The sequence below is a fragment of the Lepisosteus oculatus genome, chromosome 22, assembly GCF_040954835.1.
Source record: "Lepisosteus oculatus isolate fLepOcu1 chromosome 22, fLepOcu1.hap2, whole genome shotgun sequence".
In the NCBI taxonomy this organism is placed as follows: Eukaryota; Metazoa; Chordata; class Actinopteri; order Semionotiformes; family Lepisosteidae; genus Lepisosteus; species Lepisosteus oculatus.
The window spans coordinates 4325043-4349477 of NC_090717.1; positions in this window are offsets into that span (position 1 = coordinate 4325043).

Consider the following 24435-nt stretch of genomic DNA (forward strand, 5'->3'; position numbering starts at 1 on the left):
CACCCTTTTGAGTATAATAAAATCCATGTTACATGGGCAAGATATTATTATAAGTGTATATGAAGACAAAACATTGATATCAGGCTCTAGGCTTTCAAGATAACAGGCCAATCAGTACAATCAAATTAAGAAGGGAAATTATGATTCTGTATGATGTACTTAGGAGGGGGAAAGGGGCCTTAATTCATTATGACAGATGCCATCCGTTCTAATTTCGCAGCAGGGGTTGGTTTTTCCAAGAGACAGTATCTGAGTTGAATAATAATACACAATAGAAATTAATATAATTTAATAAAATTGCTTCTCTGTAATAAGCATTTCCCTGCAAAATGCAATATCACTTACACTGTTGTCGCTAATCTAACCTGGATTGCTTGTAGTAGGCAAGGAAATGTTTCTTTGCCAGATGTCTTCCAAAAACATTCATCTGTAGAACTTGAACTGTTGTGGATCTTACACAGTGCATGAGTCATGCAAGATTAAAAATCTAGTGTGCCTTAAGTAAAGCAATACTTGTAACACTGAATTGTAACACTGAATGGTTCCAAGATTTATCCAAAAAACTCAAACAAAGCAATTGAATGCCTATCTAAAATGCCAGTAGAGCATTCCTAACCTGTCAGGTGTCAAAAATACACAAAAAGAGCTTTCTGCATGAACACAATAAAGGAACTTGTATTGAGCAGCATCATATGCACCTGTCTGAATATGCAAATCACAAATTTCCATAATTGGAGAGTATTGTCAGGCAGGGAGCATTGCATATGAGCTTCCAAACAAATAGAAAGCAACCAAGAACTCTGGCAAGGAAATCACATCTGTCTTGTAGCAGATATCACAACCAAAACATGCTGGGGCTATTCAATTTCAATTTGTTTAGTCAGGTTGGGATGCCTGGGAATGTAGTGTATTCCTGGCCTGCACCAGTATCCAGGAGAACAAAGGCAAACTAACTGTCATCATGCATGATGGATTCACAATCCAGGGCACTAATGGGCACAGATAAGATCACAATTTGGGCTTCTTGCACATTCATTGTCAAGGAAAATTGGTCTAAAATTTTTACAGACATCTGAAAACATGTATCAGACGTTCAAAAAGCCTCTAAATTGGAGTTATCTTGACTTCATCTCTTTTAGACAGTGTCACAGTAAGACGCGATGAAATGCTTAAATGGCCTGGTCTAGCCAGTTCTGAGGTTGTTTGGCATTTGTGATCCGTTGAAAACAAAATCCTTCTGTCAGACTCCAAAAACTGCAATTTGATTCGCAGGAAGAAGAAAAAGTCACATAAAATATTTTTAAAAAACTAATTGGTAGTCAAATTTCTTTGACATGAAACGTACAGAATGTTTCTCTTTTTAAACTGAAAAGAGAAACTGTTAAAGTGTTTATTCCTGTAACTGTTGTGACAATACAGTCTCATTTGTAATTGATTTTGAGCTGAAATGTGCTCTTGCAGGGCTGTAACATTCAACACATGCATTGTTTCCCCATTTTTCTCCTTCTCTGTCTTCTCTATGCAGCCTGAGAAAAAGTTTTTTTATTCCCATCAGATTCTGCCAACCTTCTCCAAAAGCCGAGTTGGGGCATCCATCCATCCATTTTCTAACTGTTATATCCAATTTAGGGTCACGGGGAAGCTATCTTAACAAGCCACGGGTGCAAGGTACGTACACCCTAGACAGGATGCCAGTCCATCGCAGAACAGTGAGTTTGAGCATGTGCTTGCAAGTTCTAGACACTCTAACTGCAGGTCTTTCATCTCAGGCTCCTTGATAGGCTCATTCCAGAAGGTGTAGAAGGTTTGATCCTACTCTCACCTCACTTCTGCCCTCCTATATACAATATATATATACTGCAATTTCAGCCTTCTTTCTACTACCCAATGAACACCCTTTGACCGGCTCCCTAGTTCATTCCTTGCAAAAGAGCAGTGGGGTTTTGGAAGCCTGCAGCTGGGCTACTGTTCCCTCATCTAGTTGTGACAGATTACCTCTAATACATTTGGCCCTCTATAGCATCTAATCCCAACCCACCTCTATCCCCTCTATATACTGTATACATTTATATACAATCTCAACCTCTGGATGTTTCTTTCGACTACACAAACAACCCCCCTGCAGCAGCTCCCTAGCTCATTCCTCGCAGAAGAGCGGTGGGGTCTGGGTCCTAATGGGGTTTCATTCTTACAGTTGGGCTACTGTTCTCTCATCTAGATAATTTACGACAGGTAACCTCTAATATATTTTGGCCCTCTATAGCATTCTTTAGAACTTAACCAAAGCAGTCAATGAGGTTTACTGGGAGACTTTAGGATGGGATGCAAAAACGAAACATGCAAGCAAGTCTGCAAGAAGAATTTCAATATTTGTATGTAAATGGAGGAAGTTAGGTGTTTAACCTCCTCCTGAACTTTTGTTTTAAACTGCCTCATTGGCTTTTTCCCCATGTTCCCCATTTGTCTTGTGAAATGCCAATACTGATAAAAAATGCTCTGCCTAGTCACACTTACTGTATATGCTGTTAATTAAATATTCAAATAATTGAAAATACTCTTAGGTTCATTAACTGCCACACAGAACATTTGGACTTTCGATAAACAGAAATATAGAAATATTGTATTTTGCCTGCTGAGTTACAAAATCTGGAGATGCAAATGAAACTACAGATGGTGGTTTATTTCAAACAGTCTTTTTCCTGAGGTTTTAGGCTTTAATGCAATAGGAAACCAATTATTTCTGACAGATTTTATATGTATTCTACAGGGATTGAAGCCACTCCACAGTCTCAAATTAACAGCTTCTGGTCAAATTTACCAGTAAACATGTTTGTCATGTCATCCAAACTGTTCTGCGGTACAGCAATCAGCGCAATTGTTTCCAGTCAAAATAAAAAAAGAAACTCTTAGTACGTTTCATGGTTTAAGAATTGTAAGTAAAGTAATGGATAAGAACAAAGTAGATAAATAAATGTCTGCTATTTTTTATTTTCTAAGTCTCTTTGAGAGATTTTCTTTTATCAGACTTTAAAGCAGTCACGGGTCGGTTCTGTTTTCATGGGGGGGGGGGTTAACAACATTTTAACAACAACAAAAATAAAAGTTCAGAAAGAAGTGGAACAGATTGAGATTAATGAAGAAGGCATCAGATGACTTCAAAGGCCATCTGAGTTGGAAGCAAATAATCAGGAACAGATGAGGTAAAGAATTAGTTTCCTTCTTTTCCTAAACTGCCTGTTGCTAGGTTACAATTTCCACCCAGGTGCTGTAGCCGTAACACAGTAAGTGTTACTTTCAGAAAGCCAGATGAGAGATGAGTGGAGGCCTTTTGGCCCATTGAGCTCAATGAAATACTACTTCTTGGTAGTCCCTGGTAGTCCAGTCCTTACCCTTCAAAAATATACTAACTACACCACCCTTCCAAATGAGAAAGAACATTTTAGAGAGGCAAATCACCTCTAACCTGCATCTCTTTGGGAGCTTGGAAGAAACCAGATCACCCAGAGAAAATCTGAAACATGGAGGAACCAAATTCCAGACAAATTCCCAGAAACCTGCCACATTGCTACTGCTTGGTGGAAGAATTAGATTTTCTTCATTAAAGACCTACAGAATAGCTGTGCTATTGCATACCTTAATTAGAAGGACCAGTTAAATAATAAATGATACTGTGTATAGTACAAGAGTAGAAAAAATCATGCTGATTTTCTGATTTTGTTCCAATGCACTTGGAAAAAATTGTCTTCTACGATGGTTATAAATTCCTTTTGCTTGATTAGCACTTCAGGGTCAGCTGTACTATTTTTCCAGAATAATAGTTCTGATGCAAGTGGTGTATGTATTGCACCCATACAAAACTGTCTGCTATTTTCACCCTTTGGAAGCGTCCTTCACACTTCAAGAGGAGCCCTGCCTTCATTTGTCACAGCCCAAATGGAATAAGATTTAACTTCTGTTTTAGTGAATGCATTTCAGATCCTGGGGAGATTATAGTTCAGCCCCAGTGCTGCTGCTGCAGCCTGACATCTCCACACCTCCTCAATAATTTGTTCTGGGGTTGTCTGACCTTGACAGCTGTGAGGATATGACTTGAGATCACAGTGCATTTTGAAGTAGCATGCCACCTCTCAGCCTACTCTTACAACTTAAATCTCAGATTTTAATAAAACCATACAGTTTACAGTCATCATCCACAATTCTACAGTCTATAGCATGAATGTACAATGTAGGCTTGACAAAAGAACATTTCAAAAGTCACTTAAGCAAGAAAGTATTGGAACACGATTAAGCTGAAACACTTGGTGCTCATAACTGGCATTTTAGACGTTTTTGAAGAAATTGTTTGGCCCATGTGGTTTTTTTGTAGGTACTGTAGTAGTAGCTAATTCATCTAAGTATCTCATCCAGACATTTCTTTAAAAAAAACATAGGAGATCAAATTTGACATCCATTGAGTTGACTCTGTTAGTGTCTAACAGACACATCATCCCTGGATTTAAATTCTACACTTCATATCACTGCAACAGATTTTTCAACTTTCTTGCGATTAAATATATATTTGTATTTATGTATTCAGCATCACAAACTAGCAAGGGACTGGAGATAATTACATTCCTTCACATTTGTCTCATATCATGACCACAAGGATCCACTGTTTGTACAGCTCCCTCCTGCAACTGCGTCCACTGTGAGATTAGGAAAAGCACTAAAGGAGTTGATAGAGCAGAGTGCCTTTCACCATATTCAAATACCGAATTCATGAGCTGCACAAAAATGAATTTGATATCTGAACTCTTTCAAACCTGTGCCATGAGGATTACCAACATGAAAATCAGACATTCTGTGATCATAATATAGAATACAAAATGATAAATGTGGTTAATGGAGTTTTTTTTATTATTTGTCTGGTCTTATTTGGGGAATAGATTAGAGGATCTGCATTATCCAGTGGTTTTCCTTATCCAGGCTAGCAGTTCTGTAATTTAAAGTTTAATTAAGACTGAAATGGAATTAAACACTACGGTTTTAACCACAATACATGTGCAGTAAGCTATAAGATTCTGACTTTTTTTTGTACTTTTTTTGTGAGCCAATTTTCAAAAGCAGGACAAAAAATAATAAAACCATAAAACATTTAAATCACACTTGAAGTTTTCGGAGTCTTATGTATAATAAAGTAACATATAGTAACATGGACATCTACTGTATAAACCAATCGAGTAAACTTTTTAGGCAGTGATGGATGCCCCCTTAAGAATTAATAATAGACTCAGCTCTTGAAAACCGGTCAAAGCATATTAATAATCCAAGAATATTGTTTTAAACAAAGCAACTAAAAAGCAGGGCCCCAGAGAGACATGCTGTCAATAATTAGGAAAAAAGTAAACAACTTTGACAGCTGAATTGTAGACATTCTCTAGACAGATAATATTAATGCTGATGTCCAAACATCACGCCAGTACTAAACCCTGGGCCAGTGTTTGCTGTTAGGACATGTAAGAAAATCAAACACAAACAGCACAGGATAAGGATAAGAGACAGCCTCATTATTATTATTATTATTATTATTATTATTATTATTATTATTATTATTATTATACATTGAAAGAATCAGTTTTCTGACATTTGAGAACAATCATTAACAGTCTCACAGGAGAACAATTTATTGTATAAATTTTAGTAAGGTTTGTTTGGAATTTACTGGATTTGAAGGTAAAACTTTTCTAATACTAACATTTGCAATTCAGTGGATCTAGGCTTTTAAAATTTCACACTCATGCGCAGTTATAACACAGTCTACACAAATGCTGTCATCTTTATTTAACAAAAATTATTTATTGTATCAGAAGGTATAGACCAGAGTGGGTTTAACTTTAATTTTGTCAGTTATTTGTCCTTGACAAAACAATTTGAGTTCTTTTCAAAGATATGTTCAAAACAATCATTTTTTTCTCCTTTTTTCTGGTTACTTTTCAGCACAGTGCTTGCTTTTGTGAAAAGCCTAAACAGACAACTTAATACAACAAGCAATTCATGTTTCCACCTCTTCCATTTCTGAGTTGTCAGTCAAGTCACCTTAAGACACAAAATTAGGTCAAGCTTTTAATTCGAAAATATACTGTATGATCAAATCTATGTTAATAGACATGATTATGGTTATGATTATTCACTGTTTTTGTTCAATTCTGTTCATCAAAGTGGTAATGACAGAATGACATTGGTTCAGTGGATTCTAAGATCTTTTACGGAATCACTGGGGTATGTCTAAAAAGCCAGTTGGAGCACTGCGATTCGCAACTAAAAAAGTAGGCCAAAAACAAATGCAGCCACAATAGTTGCCCAGCAGCTCACAAAGCAGAGGGGGTAACTGCACAGCTATCCACTTAAGGAAACATTGAGCTTAAATAGCTTTGAGCAGTTAATAGCACTTATTGCAGATGACAGCTCTGTTGGCTAGAAATGCTCCTCACCTGCATCACATGTAAAACATATAAAATGTATTCAAAATGTAAGGGGCAGGTTTTCACACTTTACCGAGTAGGGCTGGTGGTTACAGGTGAAGCACATTGTAAACAACATTACAGTGAGTTATTACCTTTTGCAAAAGCTGTACAAATACTGTATCTGCTGAACCCCAACAAAGAAAAGCCTTGATGAAAAACTGTTGAATGAGTGAGCAATGAAATTTGCATGAAACCACTTGTTTTCATTATGAATGCTATACTTTCAAACCCTGAACTCAATCCCAAAAGCACAATTTAAATAAGCTAAAATATTGTACATGTGAATTAAGTTAATAAATCAGCTATTTATTCATATACGAATAGATATATACTGTAGTACATATACGGTACTTGCATCCCCCTATTTACTGTATATTCTTTACAAAATGCTCAGATTGGATTCAGCTTTACACCACCCCAAACGTACAGTATATAAGAAGAAGAACAGAATGTAATACTTACACTTCAATAGTGCCACAACTCTGTTTATCCCTGAGTGTGAAATAATATGTTTACAGCACTATTGCAGTGCCAGAGGACAACACTACAGTGCTGTCAAGACCATTAAAAAAGTGTTCTTTTGACTGTAACTTCTCTTCAGAAAGCAAGAGAACAAAGACATTTTAAGATAAAATAATCCCAAGGTTAAGAATATTACAGCGACTTAATCAAAGAGAAGAGAGAACATGCATTCTAGTATTTAAAGAGGTATTATTTTTGTGTATTTTAGAAATTGCACTGCTTTCATGCTAAATATTCATTTTAAAGAAGTGAAGATTTATTTAATTAACTTTAGCTAGAGATCATCAGGTTTCTGCAGTATCTGTGAGTGTTTACACTAACCTGCCATTTAAAAGAGGAAATTTAAATTTAAATTAAATGCTGGGCTCTAAACAGGCATCACTGAAACATCCTCACAACACAACAAAATCGTGATTGTAAGTTAGACAATTCTAAAGTGCCCACAGGCTTTTAGAGAGTGAATACAGGTTTATAGAGCCTGGTCATTTTACATGACAAGAAGTAAACTTTGTCTCCTTGCATAATGTACACCTTTTACCTGGCATGTAGAAAACCCTTCATCTGAGCCTTCTCCAGTCCTTCTCATCACAGCCCTGACCTGGGAAACTGTAAAAAAATAATTGATCATTCCTCAAGAAGCTTAAACTATAAAATGATGGCAAAGCTTCTTGAACATTTAACTTGATAAATGAAGGTTCCACAGTTCCCCTCAGCTCCTTTTTAATTCAATAGTAATTTATGGTACAGGTTGTGAATAATTAGCTCTATGCTAGTAATTGCTATTTTGGTCCATTCAGGTAATTAGTTCATTCTTAAGGAGCTAGTGCTGCCAGATCAGCGAGGTGGAAGTGGACAGGGGAAGGGATTACTCACAAGTCTCTGCAGAGCTCTGAGAGCTCAGCTCAGCAAGAAACCTGCTGCCACTTGATTAGTGGATCATTAGTTGTAATTAGTCAACTGTCAATGCGGCCTCTGTAAGTACCAGCACCTGAAGAGAAGGGTCATGCCATTAACAAATCCAGTCAGCTCCCTCTCCCCTGGTGTTCCAGGGAGAGCACACAGACACAGGCAGTGGCAGCGCCTGCCATCCTAGTCTGCCCTGCTTTTAAGTGAGCCTCCTCTATTTGTGAACTTGCCTCCCAGTCCAGAGCTCTGTTAAATTTATTCAACCTCACTCGCATGCGGCCATTTTCATTTCAAAGGAGGGTGCTAATTAAAAATGCCACATTATAAATCATCAGCTGCAGAAATCCATAGCTAAGTGAGAAGCACACAAAAAAGGCATAACTGTTTCAACCAATTAAGTCCTCTTTAATATTCTAGTTATATACAGTAAATGTTATGCATATGATATATACTTTATTGTGATATTCTTTATACTGTATACATACAGTAAATATACAAGACGCTTACTGTGCATTGATTGATTCTTTCCAACTACCCTATAAGTACTGTACTGTATATATCCTCATTAATGATAAGAACAGATAAAATAATAATAATTAATTCCTTACACTTATGTAGTACTTTTCAATGTGTGGCTGCCACCTGGATGATGTGACAGCAGCCATAGTGTGCTAGTACACTCACCACACGTCACAAACACCACACCTGCTATCAGTGGGGAGGAGACAAGAGTGATGAAGCCAATTCATTGATAGGGATTATTAGGAGGTCATAATTGGTAAAGGAAATTTGGTATTGGAAAATGACTATTGGAACCAATAGCATTTGCTGTATTTTTAATGCCTGTGTGTGTTACGTATAAGAAAGCATTAGGTATTTGCGGTCCTACATCTTTTAACTTATTAACTTTGTGACAGCTTGATTAAAACAGTCTGAAAAATGGAACAGCTCACAGATTTGTATCTAAAACTGCTGCACAGATTCTGGGAGGAATGCCTCAAAGAAGGTACATTCAGACACTTACAATAACTCCTTAAGGTTCTGCTTTTGCATCGTGCTGGGAATTTAAAAATGAACAAAGGAATATCTTTTCTTCTGCAGATGTTGATAACACAGAACAGGTGAAACAGAAGACACTAAGGCTTTACATGACAGAATCGACCAATGTGTACTTCCTAATTTTAAGGGAGCATTTATTCCATGTTTAGCTAAAGAAAATGTACAAAATCCCTGTATAAAGGAAGGAGATAGCTAAAGATGACAGTACTGTAACACTACCTTAGGAAAATTGATTTGTTACAGCTTCAAAGTTGCCCTTCATTCTGGGGTTGGGTTAAGCTACAGTAGGTGTATCATTAAGGTAGAAAAATGTAACCCAACACATTTCCCAAAGCAGGTGATGCAGGAAGACATGATGTTTTAAGACTAGACCATGTGACAACATGCACCAGACTGTAGAGCAGACATTGAAAAACTCTGTGGTAGTGTAGCATTTATAGTAGTATTTTACTTTCCCTGTTGTCTCTGCATCAGAAATCTATTCAGTTTACATTCGAAAAACTACAGGCCTTTTCACTATCCTCCTCCCTTCTACCCTGTAGCAGTTTTGTTTAATCAATAAACTGCTTAATAAATTCAATTTTGCTTTATTTCACATTGATCTGCTGTGGATAAAACATCATATGAGCAAAAATAGAAAGGAAGTTCCATATTTTAATCTGTTCTCAAGGGACCATCAGAAAATTAATTTTCAGCAGTCAGATAGAATAGGATGCAACATTCTTTCAAGAATGATGGGAAAGTATTGATCCTATATTGTTTTCAGAGGTCTTCACATATAAAGGCACAATACTGCATTCATTTGGTACATGCATTCAGAATTGTTTATTTGGCTACTGAATATTAGTCTCTTCCAAATGGTATCCTAATAGCCAAGCTATTTTACTGTATATCAACAGTATTTTACCTATGAATGGCAGATTGTATGTTACATACTGTACATACAACATACAATTGTAGATGGTGGTAAGCACTGATAACTCATTGCTCCAAGGTTCTGGATATATATATATATATCTCTGGATATTCTGATATCATTGACCCTCACAAAGACTTGGAGGATAGCTTTGATAGGTTATTTTAAGTCATCCCTCTGTAGAGTCAACCCTTGGAGTCCATGAGGAAGGGTGCTGGCGCTCCTTAGCTCACTGGTCTGTCAAGAGTGGCTGTGGTGTCTCCATGCTCTGCATTCTGAATCATTCTTCATAGATAGATGGTAAAAACTAAACAAAATTCATGTGAAGAAACTGTTGAAGAACATCTTTGATAGACAGCTCCGAAGCACCAAAAAGATAAAGATTCTTATCAAGTCTGTTGAATAATTTTATGAAGGTGATTCAAATCAACTTGAACTGAGGACTTGAATGACGAAGAAAGAGCCTGAATAAGGCAGGAATGTATGCTATTTCTTGATCCCATCTGTTTTTTTGTAAGATCTTGTGAGTATCATTAGCTCAAGCATGTGCAATTTGCCTCGATTGCAAATAGGCTTTTTAATGAACATCTGCCTTCCTGTAGTTGCAGTTACTGATAATTATCATTCAGATGATTAAGGTACTGTATAAAAGTCCCAAGGGGTAGTGCAGGATATCCATTACATGTCTGTCAGTAACCTGTCATTATTAAAACAAAGCCCACCATCTAGAATATTTAGTATAGCTTTAAGGTGGATCATATTGTGCATTCTACATACTTGGAAAGACTGAAAATCTTCACATAAAACCTGAAGGCACAAAAAAAGAGTGAATCACTAGGTTCTGGAGAGAAAATGAAAGGCATTATCATGGTTAGCCTTGCTAATTCATGGGGTATAGAATGAAAGCTTTTCCATGGCCTTATGTTCAGCCTTTTAATTTCAGACTAAATGGCAAGTTGATGCAGTCTTTCATTTCTTGGTTATGTGGCATTTGTTGAAGGTTACATAGTTATAGTGTTAAAGAGAGAGAGAGACAAACAGATCTTTCTTGGAAGACAGTTTTGACATATTTACCTTAGCTACCTTACAGGGCCATTGCAATTGACAAGAGGTGGTGCTCAATCTAACAACACAAATTTGTTTAAATTCACTCCTTGGAGCACATCTATCTATAATTAGGAACAAGTAATAGGTTTATTCCATGCTGAAAAAAAGAAGAAGAAAGAGAACACAACGTTTCGGCCGTGGAGCCTTCTTCACACCTGAAGAAGGCTCCACGGCCGAAACGTTGTGTTTTCTTTCTTCTCATATTAAAAGGTTTATTGAGTATTTACAGTGACAATAATTTGGCTTAACCCTCTCGACAGAAGGCTAACCTCCTGGCCAGAGGTCGAAGAGGTGTGAAGAAGGCTCCACGGCCGAAACGTTGTGTTCTCTTTCTTCTTCTTTTTTTCAGCATGGAATAAACCTATTACTTGTTCCTTTGCAGCCTACGCATGCTGACGCAGCTACCCACCTGAACTACAATTATCTATAATTAACTTGCTTAGAGAAGACAAACATGTTGGCTTTGTTTATTTTAAGCAATCACAATTGCAAGTTTTGCTACACATCTCTCTGTACGTTTAATTGCAGTATTAATATTGCATAGCTTTCACTGCACAACTTAAGCATTTCTTTCCTCCCTTCTCCACCGAAAGAAGCAGTTTTTCTTGCCAAATGCTCCTGATTCCAAGTTCAAGTTCAAGTTCAAGTTTATTGTCATTATACTCATATACAGGTACTGTATATGGTGTGACGAAATGCTATTTAGCTAGCTCTCAGACAATACGTAGTACAAAAAACAACAACAATACAATTGTATAATAAAAGAAAGAGACAACAGGCAGTGTACAAAAACAACAACAGGCAATGTGCAAAACAACAACAGACAATGTGCAAAACAACAAAAAGGTAACTAGTGATGTGCAAAAACATGCATCAACAGAATTAAAGGTTAGAAATTATGGGGAGTGAGCTTTTTGCATGTAAGGTAGAGGTAGATTTCAATGTGTGAGTTTTTGGTAAGAAAGAAAGCACTGTGAGGTTCAGATCACAGGTGAGAGGTGAGGTGAGAGTGAGAGAGGCTGGGAGTTTAATAGTTTGATAGCGCGGGGGTACAAACTGTCTCTGAGTCTGGTAGTCCAGGCCCGAATGCTCAGGTACTGTTTTCCAGATGGTAGAGGGTCATACAGTCTGTAGCTGGGATGTGTGGGGTCTTTGATGATGCTTAGAGCTCTCCTCAAGCACAGTCTGTCCGCCTGTATATATGGGAGGGCATCCCCAGTAATGATACCACAGTACAGTGTGGTACTGTAGCTCTCAAAAGGAGACTAGTGCCATTGTTAGAGATAAACTCTAATGAATGCTACGAGAGTCTCTGTGGCATGGATGTGTTTCTGTATCATTGGCAAAACACATACTATGCAGCCCAATTTCCAGAACACTAATTCTAGAGGAAACAGCATCAAATGACAAGAGACAAGGTGTGTGCTGCTGGGCTGACTTCTTCTCTTCTACTGTTGAGCTCTGCCAACAGGAAATAAGAGACAGTGCATTTTTAAATGAACATCAAAAAGAGCCTGTCATTACTTGACATCTTTATAGATGGGAAGAATTAAAACACTTGCTAGCACATCCTTTTACTTTTAGTGAACTTTAAGATGAGGTGGGTCTTGAGAATTTACAGTAATCCTGACATCTTGATTTCCACTCCTGCAACAACACTGATTTTCATATTCTGTATTACACGGTGCACTTTCTTTCACCTTTGAAAAGATAATGGATGGAGCTGCTGTCGTTTAGAATTTCATATGCTGTGATAGGTTAATACACTGGTATCAAAACCTGTCATTAAAAACATTTCAAATGCTACTGACAGGAAAATCACAGATAAGTGTAATAGATCCATACTGCAATGATCCTGCAGTGTATTGAAAATGATACTTGAAACATTTGACTTTGATGTGCAATTTAAAAGATATCCAAGCATTGCCTGTAAATAGGAATATACACCCATAAAAAAGCTGTCACTGATCAGATCCTTCAAATCAGCTACCTTTCAGACATCCGTACAGAATGAGAATATCTGAATGACTTTCAAAACCTAGAACAATGCATAGCTCTAAAAACCATACAACCTGATACATAAACTTCAAGATTAATTTGTACCACATTGATGATACATCTGAATACAACAGTAAATTAAATATCTAGTTTTACTCTGAAAATGTTAACTGTGATCTGTTTAATTTGGTTTTAAATTTAAAACTTCAATTACAAGGTTTTAATAAGTGCATAATGTTGTTCTGAGACACAAGAATTCCTATGCATTTCAAGCATTTTGAGTTTGTTTTAACCTATTTTGGGTATGTTCTTTTCCACTGAACAATGTGTTTAAGTAACACTGGATTCCAGGTCACTGAATCTGCAGATATGTTCATTTTATATCTTTTATTGTAGTTCACAAATTCCCTCTCAGACAATCATTCCCAATTCCCCTTGTAAAAAAATTATTTTCAACATGCTTCCTCTTCAGAACATTTTCATCATTAGTAGCTTCCAATTCAAGGAACTGATATTGTTTGTTCATTAATTTGTATACCTATTCACAAAGCATATTTACAGTAAACTTAAGTAGATACATTCCATTCCATTTCTTTAACAAGACACTGAGTACTGTAAAAAACAGTGTTTTTTTTTCTCTCCAGACTCTGCAACAGTGTGAAATAGATGCCAAACGGTAATAATGCTATCACATATCAATAAGGGAATTTCCATAATTCAATATTAACTGAAGAAAAAGATTTGCAAATATTTATTTTAATTTAATAGAAAGGCATGGACATATTACATGGGCTCACATTCTAATATGAAATGTGACACTGTTAATTTATTTGGTATTCATTCACTCTGATTTTAATTAAGGAAGGCTCGGGTCCTTACAGAAATTGAAAGCCTGTCTTATATTCAACATTCCTGTGGAAGGTCATCTCAGGCTGTCCTCCTAGGGTGCTGGTTTAGAATAGAATAGAATAGAATAGAAGTCTTGTGAGAACTACCCTCTTAGAATAACAAAGGGACATTCCTCAGCATTGTCTGTCTAGGTTATAATGTATATTAATATACTTTCCTAACATCTGTGAAATTTAGCTTCAAGGAACCATAAAGCTTCACTTTTATGCATTCAGAGATGACTTAATTCTTGCCAGTTGTCAAGGGTAATATGGCAACAGCTGCAACAATAAACATTTTTTGCCCTTAATAATTGTATTGATCCTATTTCAATAGTTCAGAAATACCCAAAAGGATATCCATAAAAATTGTCTTCTGTTTTTACAACATTACATTCCGGAAAATCAAATAAACTTTGTTTTATCAGTGAACTAGTAATTATGCCTGAATTTAAACACAGATGTGTAATTGTATTATACCACTCTGGCGATCCAAACAATAACAATTCTGCTCTCTCTAATACCTAGTGATGAGATGAGAACAGTCCAGATTAACACAGTTATTATAAGTAGCTAGATAACATAGTGGGTGCAGTACACACAGAATACATTAAGGCATGCAAACACATATACTGTATCTGCTCCATTTCACACAGACAGACAACTGAAATGTGCACCTGGAGCATTTCCATATCCTACTTCAACAGAATTCTAACACAGTTCTTTTTATATCAAAAGAAGTTGCAGCTCAGTGACTCTTCACTGTAAATGGGTGACATCTAAGAACTGTCATGTTGCTGAGAAGAGCCTCCTAAATCTAAATGAACTTTCAATTGCGAATCAAAAGATTGATTTTTGATCAAATCAGTTCAAAGAATATATTTGCATATACTATATACACACACAGCAAACCTACTGTATGAAAGAGCCTTATTAATGTATTTTTACACAACAATATCCTCCTTTGATTTTTATACTCATCAATCATTGTTCTTTTTCTGACAATGTGGGAAGCCAATGAAATGTTTAGGTACATACAGTATTTATTCTGTTCAAAGATATGTTGCTTGGGTTGTTTATTAAGATTTTGGTAATGTGACAGAAACACAAATTTTTGGGACCCCCAAATGATGAAATGTACAGTATGATACATGAAAGCTTTTTCATGCTAGCCTTCTCGTGTGTACTGAGACAGATTTATATCTGCACCTAAACTACTCATCTAAATGCCCACCAAGCAAGTAAAGTTTGAAGTCAGTGAGAATAAAATCTTTTCACCTAGTAGCATGAAAAGGAGCATCATTAATAGTCTCCAGAATCAATTTTATTTGTGTCTGAATGTATATGAGAAGCTAAATTTACAGCTACAAAAAAGACAAAAATATATGGTTTCCCAAGATATCCGTAACCCACTCTGCTAGATTGTACACCTACAACGTACCTTCCTCTCAAATGCAGGCAGCCAAAATTTTCTCCTGCAGAGGTATTCTCAAGGAAATCATAAATAGGCCTTTTTGCTTCCCTACAGCCTTTATGGCCCCAAGACAGATCTTTTTTGTTCTTTGAACAAGGTTGTTTTTCATGTTGCTGCATATGATCTTTCTGACAGTTCGTTCTACTTTGATATAACACTTAAATTATGGAACACTGTCCCTGGAATTTCTCTCCCTTATAGTCTAAAGAAAGTTTGCTCAGCTAGAGTTATATATTGACTTGTGCCAGCACTCTTAGTGCTTTGATATGTTTTGCATGTTCTGCGGGCTGTGTTATGAATTATCTTTTTAGATGGATGTTAATTTATCTGGCTTCAACATGAGTTGAAAGAGTTGTCTGTGTCCTTTCAACAAAGCTCTACATCATACCCTGCAACTTTTTTTGAAACTTTACTTCTTTAATGTGGTATGAAAAATATCTGAAATAAACAAATGTAAAGCAAAATATGATAAAAGATTGTTTCTAAAAAACATGACTTCTAAGCCCAGACATCCAGACAAAAGTGTGGTAAACAGAGAGTCTTTGACTTGTTTTTCAAAGATGATATTTTTTCAGTTGAAATGATCTTTCATCATGGCTACCAAGTCTTTTGGTCCAGCAGAGGTAGTTTCTAGAAGAAAGTCAATTTTAATGAGGTTATAGCATAATGAAAAGTTGATTCCTTCATTATGGATCCTATTCCAAAACATACACTGTCAATAAGCTAATGAGAATTTGAGTGAGAGGATTAGGTTAATATATGAAACATAAACTGTTGCTTTGTAAATTGTACCCAGATAACATAGTAGGACAAAAGTCAAAACCTTTGCTGTCAACAAGTATCTTACAGTATGTACAGTTGTTTCCACAAGACATGACTATATATGTCTGAATTTATAGTAGAGAGGCTTTGTGCAGCCAAATATTGTGAAATTAGAAAACACTTTTCATTTTAATGAATCATCATACACAATTATCCAAGAACATTTCAATGAATGACCAAAACAAAGTCTACAGTATTTTTTATGCAAATTAGTGAATGCAAGGAAGCAAGCCTCTGGAGAGAAAAATCAAGAGTCAAATGTCAATACTGAAATAAAATAAAGCACAGCTTCACAGGAATTGTTTTTGTGCAATCTCTCAACTCAGTCCTTCAAATGACAAGAGAACATCCAACAGAGGAAGATACATCAATGAGAACATGACATTAGTGTCAATTGCAACTGGCTGAGATTTGAGAAAAGTGATATGGACTGAATAATGCATTGGACATCTGAAACTCAGGAAAATGGCACAATTACTCTTTGAAATGACAGCCACTGAAGAAAAAAAAACTGAATGCAAGTGTTCCACAACCTTAAAAGCGCATTACCTTCATGACAAAGGTTCTACTGTAGCTCTGAGGAAGAAAAGACACAAAGTGAGGGATTTAACTATAAAAATATACAGCAATAATTCATTTTAGAGTACACCCTTCTCAATTTTGGGTGAACAAATAGTGTAAAGGGGCATTTAACTTAAATTAATACTTCCTTGCAAAGGGTCACTTAATGCAAAAAGTTCAATTTTAAACTATCTGCAAAAGTGTGTAGAAGATAGGTGCTGAAACATAGCAAAATGCAGAAAAACCTCAAGTGTCAGAGGAATGAAACACTGCAGGTTTTAGTTTATACCTTAGCAACATAGTTGCATTATAGGGGAATGCACTGTCAAAGCTTAGAACTAATTTAATAATGGTATGATAATTCTTCTATTTAAGAATGTCTACAAGCTGCATATGCAACAGTTTAACACCACCTGTTAAACTTTATTAATAGATGTGTTATTACAGTACATGCATATTGCTTTTGCATTCAGAGGGCAGAAATATAATGAATGATTATCATTTGAAAACGTTTCTAACCAACAATCAGTTCAATAGGAGTGAAGACATCCAAGAATAAGCCATATTAAAAGGTTCAGGTGGGGAGCTGCGTCAGCATGCGTAGGCTGCAAAGGAACAAGTAATAGGTTTATTCCGTGCTGAAAAGAGAAGAAAGAAAACACAATGTTTCGGCCGTGGAGCCTTCTTCACACCTGAAGAAGGCTCCACGGCCGAAACGTTGTGTTTTCTTTCTTCTCATATTAAAAGGTTTATTGAGTATTTACAGTGACAATAATTTGGCTTAACCCTCTCGACAGAAGGCTAACCTCCTGGCCAGAGGTCAAAGAGGCTAGGACCCAGATGCAGTGTGAGGAGTGACCAAGTGGTTGCATAGGTGGAGAGGGGTGGAAGATGGATACAAAAGACGAATTCGAGGGAGAGAGGTAATGTGCAGTATTTATGATGTTTAAGTGAGGAAGTGACATCATGGTTAATTGCAAATTACACACAACTTGGCTGGTGTCATCCCTTCCAGTCTTGTAATTCATTATAAATTCCATTTAACAATTCAGAATAAAAGTATTACATCCTTGACAATAATCTGGATGATTTTATGACCATTTAAACAAATGTTTGGGAAAAAGCTGATGTCACTAGAGACCATTTCAGGGTCTTGTAGATATAGTTGTTCAAATACATATCCTGGGATTCCAAAGATCTTACTGGAGCCTTGGAATAAACTAGCTAACAAAAATTGAATTTCCAACTATACTACAGCACAGTTTGGCATCTCTTCATGTCATCTGCTTCCTAATTACTGATTAGAAACCTTGTCTAAAATGCAGTGATAATGTACGTGCAATTCTAAATGCTACCTCATGTCATCCAGATAATTGCCTGTGCAATTATATTGTTTCAGTGGCGGTTCTCTCTACATTAAGATTTTGTTTCATGCTGCTATGCTTTGCTGAAGCTGGCAGTATGTAAGACTCACACATAAGAATCAGCACCAAATTAGCCTGGCTTAAGGTCTGAAATGTCAATACTCTACTTGAATTTCACCAGCAAAAAAAAAAATCACCATAATATGATATAAGGATACTGAAAATAATTTACCACAAGAGAGTTTTAAAATCCACTTTAAGAGAGATACAGTAAAAGTCCAATTAAAATCTCACCATGCTTGTCTGCTGCTTCAGAACTACAAATCATCCACACCTTGCATTTAAGTGATAATTTGAGATAATGAAATACATAGAAAACTATAAGAATTTTAGTTAAGCTATATTCTTATTTTTCAGTTTCATGAATGGACAGCATCCATTTGCAACTTTTATCCAAAAACTTTTAATAACATAAGAATACTTTATTGAGATCTCCATGGAAAAGAGAAGTCTGCCTAATGAAAATTTCTCTGTCTGCTTGACTTCTTTTATAAGACCCATGTTTTGACCTTCCATTTCAAAATATTTCATTAGAACATCAGTACAGCCACATACTCATCCCAATGGAAAAGAGCCAGCCGATGAAATGAGGCAGAGCCCAAAATGGAAGAAACTATTCAGTCTGGCCTTGTGAGAAAAGGATATTCAGTAGGCTGTTTCAATGTCATGGGCAAAAGCCCTGAAGGACATATTTAACACCTGGGAAAATGAATGGGTACCTCATGCGTATTCTGACTAACTGGTGATAAACGAGCCACAGCTTCTAAATTTAGCCGAGCAGTCTACCTTGAAACTGCAGTGGGCTTATATTTTACACATACAGGCCAGTTGCATAATGGATCGTATTCTTTTCTCGTCTTCCAAAACAATCGATAAAGACTTTGACAGTGTGTTTTGCAGTTACCCTGAATGATGCGCTGGAAGCGGCACACCACCACAAAGCAGATGGCTTTTCTTAATAATCCTAGATCAGATCTATCTGATTGTTCTATTCATGATATTCAACCCAGCAATGTCTGTTTGGAAAAAATATAATTTTTTCCGCAAGAATTAATCTGTCAAACAGCAAGGACAACTAACAGCTTTGTGGATTCTGGTGATGAAATGTGACTAAACATGATGCTCATAATAGCACCCCAATGATCTATAAGTGGCCAGTGATCCCATTGTTCATTGAAGACAATTTCAGATTTCTGTACTGTATGTAGCCTCACTAGGAAGCCAGTAAGAAACCACAGTTTCACAGGATAAGCTGCACTGAATTTTCCTTTACCAAATAATCACTAACTCAATGCAACTGGACCTTAGACTAACAGCTTTTCTAACTCAAGAATTACCTTGTGTTTGATGATCAGTTGGCTTGTGAACATGGCAATGCGGGATCTGCTACTTTTGGAATTAGAGGAGACAACAACAAATCTGAGGGGTGTGTTAAAGGTTGCTCAAGGACTATGCTACAAATAGGAAACATTAATACCTGTCTTTCAAATGCTACAATACTAGTAGGCTTAGTTCAGGTGGGGAACAAGTAATAGGTTTTTGATGATCAGTTGGCTTGTGAACATTCAGGAACAAGTAATAGGTTCATTCCATGCTGAAAAGAGAAGAAAGAAAACACAATGTTTTTCCTTGCACCCGAAGAAGGCTCCACAGCCGAAACGTTGTGTTTTCTTTCTTGCAGCCTACACATGCTGACACAGTTACCCACCTGAACTAAGCCTACTAGTATTGTAGCATTTGAAAGACAGGTATTAATGTTTCCTATTTGTAGCATAGTCCTTGAGCAACCTTTAACACACCCCTAAGATTTGTTGTTGTCTCCTCTAATTCCAAAAGTAGCAGATCCCGCATTGCCATCTCTAATACAGCTGATGCTACAATCCCAAAGGGGACATTTTATCCTGTTCTCCGAGCTTTTGGATGCCTTGCCTTTTTCCAAGTGATGTAGTATCTCTGATGTTAGTTGCAAATGTTTTGAGGACAGGCAGAGTCTCAGTGGCTGACGGATAGGGTCAGACTCTTTGAGCTCAGACCAAATTGAGTTAATGTAAACTGCTGGCCCAGGGAGAAGACCAGGTTAAAACATTTTGGAGAGGGATCTAGATCAAAATGCAATTTTCTATTCAAGCCTGCAATAATACCAACCAGGCAATAGAAAGTACCCTCAGGCGCATGTAGAAAAGAACGCTACATTTCCACTGGGACAGAAGACAGAAATTAAAGGTCAGATGTGGAAGATAGGGGTGAGGCAGATAAGATAGTAAAAAAAGAATTTAAGAGGTATGTTCTTCTGTGGAAAGATAGCCATGTACTCTATGTAATCAATGCTCTTTTCATTCAGTTTACCACCAGCTCTCCGGTACAGAATCTCATGGCTAGGACACAACAGTAGACCAGAATGTCTAAGGTCTACAATGCACAGTCTCAATTTTTAATCTTGTCATTCTTAATTTAGAAATAAATAAAAAATATTCAACTTAAATCCTTTATTTAGGGCTGCAGGGTGGAGCAGTGGCTAGCATGGCTTGCTTCAAAGCACTGACATCCTGGGTTCAATTCCTGGGGTGCTATCTGTGTAGAGTTTGTAAGTTCTCCCCGTGTTCGTGTGCGTTTCCTCCAGGAGCTCTGTTTTCTGTCCAAACACATACTAGTAGGTTGATTGGCTTCTGGGAAAACTGACCCTAATGTGAATGTGTGCATATCCACTGTATGTTTATGTTTGTGTGTGTCCTAAGATGGATTGGCGTCCCATCCAGGGTGTATCCTGCCTTTTTCCCGTTGCTAACAGGGATAGGCGTCAGCTCCCCCATGACTATCTATTGCATGAAGTAGTTATAAAATGGATGGATGGAAATCTTTATCTTACTTGCATAGCGTGTGCAAACTCCAGTTGTAACTAAAATCTCGAATACAGTATCTAAAAGTTAAAATAAATATTAATGCCATGTAGCATTACATTAAATGATAGTTCTAAATATTTGTTATAAATATGGAAGAAGTTTAATTCTGTTTGTACGTATAGGGCAAATGAACATATCATAGCTCAGCATCTATTTTATTGGCAATTTCAATCAGCAAAGTAGTAGTGCATCTCATTCTTGTGGTTGACCTGTTTGACACTAATGATAAGCGTCTCATGAGATAACTTATTTTGCTTCTTTTTGTATACCACAGTGTAGATAACTTTATAAAAACTGAATGTTTTTTTAAGTGCTATGTAGTTTACTGAAAGTCTAATTTTGTTGAAGAAAATAAAACACCTCTTTTAACAAGCTATCGCACAAAGGAAGAGTATATAGTATTTTATAATTGTTAATCATTAAATACCCATGAGCTACAATTTGCAACCGATCCTTTTGACTTTTATTACCACCAGCATAGGGATTTTACAGCAGTTCACAGGACTTCACACTTCTCAAATTGAATACTAATTCAGGGCTCAGTGCTTTAGTTTTATCTTATATAGGAATATTCAATAGTTGTCCCCAAGATAAGAACATTGTAACTTATAAAAATAGTTTACCTTATCGCTCTCAATGGCTTTGTGGTGTTTGAAATACTGTACTGCAATACTATTTCAATGAATCAGCAGAGGTATAACAGTCTATTCTGCTCTCTGTTTACATGGCAACAAAAGAGGCCTGGAAGGCTGTCAAAAGCACAGAAAGCAATAAGAGTAATAAGGGAATTGTGAGTACAGGGAAACTGTACTTAGATTTCATCCTTAAATGTGCCCTTGTAGGTCTGCAGGCTGGTGTGGGATGAGTATCGGGCAGGGTTTGAGTTTATGTTGCTTAAATACTGTTAACCAGTCTTTTTTGAAAGGATTGATTGGAGATGCTTTGAACCTGCCCTGGTTCAGAGTAGATTCAGTCTGAAACTAGAAGGCAAAAGAAAGTACTGTATGTCTGTATGATTAAAAGCTATTGACGCATTGTTTTTCCCATGTTCTCTATAACATTTTATATGATTGAACGATATCTGAAACGAAAATAATGATTCATACAGATGTGTAAAGAAAGCTAAAGTTCATTTATAACATTTCAGAAAGTATATTTTCTTAATTACCAGAGTTAGCAAACACTTATTTATTAATGGTACTTAAAATACAGTCTTATCCCTTTGCATGCAGTGAAGGTGTATTAATTTACTACAATTATTGCTTAAATTACCCCCTTTGCCTCATCTAATTGCTATATTGAAATTCTGGAACAAAGATAAAAGTTATTCTTAATTAATTAAAATAAAGTTGAGTAAAGTTTTCAAAGAATATTTAGAAAATAACAACATTGAAACAACCCTTCCCAGAGAAGCAGAGAGATTTTGCATGTTTTCAGTCCTGCTTGCAATTTGCTGATTCAGGCCCCTCACTGTGAAAGATGATTGTCAGTGATTATGTGACAGCCTGTGATTACAGAAAAAAAAGTGTCACTAGGTGTTCAAAACACAAAAGGAAATGTAAAAAAACTTTAATATTTTTACTTTTAGCTTTTAATAAGTATGGTTAGTGTTTACCTATAACAGCACTTCTTTCAAAACCCTTTTATAAACCTTCTAAAAACAGATACAGTAAATGTAATGAGTTAAAACACAGTATACAAAGCTTTAAATATTGCTTTAAATACTAAAAATTATTGATCATTAAGGGGGAACTTTAAGGAGGTCAGATTTGCAAGCCCAGAATACAATTTACCCCTGACCTCAGACTTAACACTTCTAATCTTATGAACAATGTCATGGATCTTTAAAGACCAGGTTGTCAGGACTTTTAATATCACTGAAGGACAGCTCTTGCTGCAGCTCGGTAATTCTAGAGTTGTTGGAAGTTTAATATATACTTTGGCACATTAATTTGCTTTGGAAATTTGGGGGCCTCAAAGTCGGGGGGGGGGTTTATTGATCACACATTAAATTTTTCAGTTAACCATTACAATTCTGTTATATAACAACTAGGATCTGCAACACTATGCAAACAGCCAATATATCTTATCTTATCGTTTTCAGAGCCTTCCAATCAGAACTCAAAGGACAACTTGATGAGATCAGATAGCAGAGTTCTGTGATCAATCAGTCCGATCGAAAATATGAAGGCTTCAGGGGATTTAGTAAATCTTTAAAGCCGCTTTGGGCAAAGATTCTTAATCTGTGCCAATTTTGTGAGTTATTAAAAATTCCTATCTAAAAATGATTGGATGCCTGTTATGTCAGACTGCAGGTCCTTGGGAATAAATCTAAGTGAAGAAGAAATACATTATTGATTTTCCTCTTCTGAGGCAAACACAGCATGCAACGTTAATAAACTTCGTAAGATTTGCTAGGCAGAAATATCACACAAAGGGGGAGCTGGAGGGGTGCTCATTGTGTTCAAACTACAACTAAAGAAAACTTCTTTCAGGATGACCTTGCAACCCCAATGTTAGTCTCTGGCACTGAATGCAAAAGCTACAGAGCGGGCAGAGACACAGCTGACAAAGACAATGGAACAAAAAATTGTTTTGTGATTTTTTTTTGAGGGGGGATGAAATTCAGACCTTGAAACATTTCTCATTTTAATAAACCATTCAGTTCATTGTGAATTAGTTAACAGGTAATGCTCCTTTTTTCTGCAACGCTAGATTTTCTAAAGCATATCACATCACAAGTGAGAAGTTTGCATGATTGTAGTGAAACGTAATAGCCATTAGGTGTACAGCGCTCGAATTAGTGTCATCACAAAAGAGGAATTGCATTTCAAAGAAAATTGGACTGTGGTGCATAATAAGATGATACACTTAGAAAATGCGTTTAATTTACAATACAGAAAGTGTTTAAAGAAGACTGTCACCATATTCACAGCTAGGGTATATTCCAAATAAATTTAGACAGTCAACACAGACCATATATTATTGAAGTAACTGTAATGAGTGTGTTTTTGAGAGCTAATTTCTACAATAGATGTTATTGGGACTTTTATGTTAAAGACTTATTACAAGCTAATAAGCTATGCGAGCTATGAGGACAGAAAACTGCTGATATCCATACATTGTATGATGGCAAGGAAGCAGTTAGAAAATGCTGTTTTTAATGCTTGCTTATATAATTTAGGAAGGCAATAAATAACTAATAAGATTACCTTCATCGCCTTAATACTGGTAAGTCACAAATTGCTGACTGTTCAAGACTATAATTGGGTTTGGCTTGATTGGACTCTCCTATAGGTTTGCATTGCACAGGAGACAAGGGGAGACCGACCTTGAATGCTGTTTTCAGGAGGAAT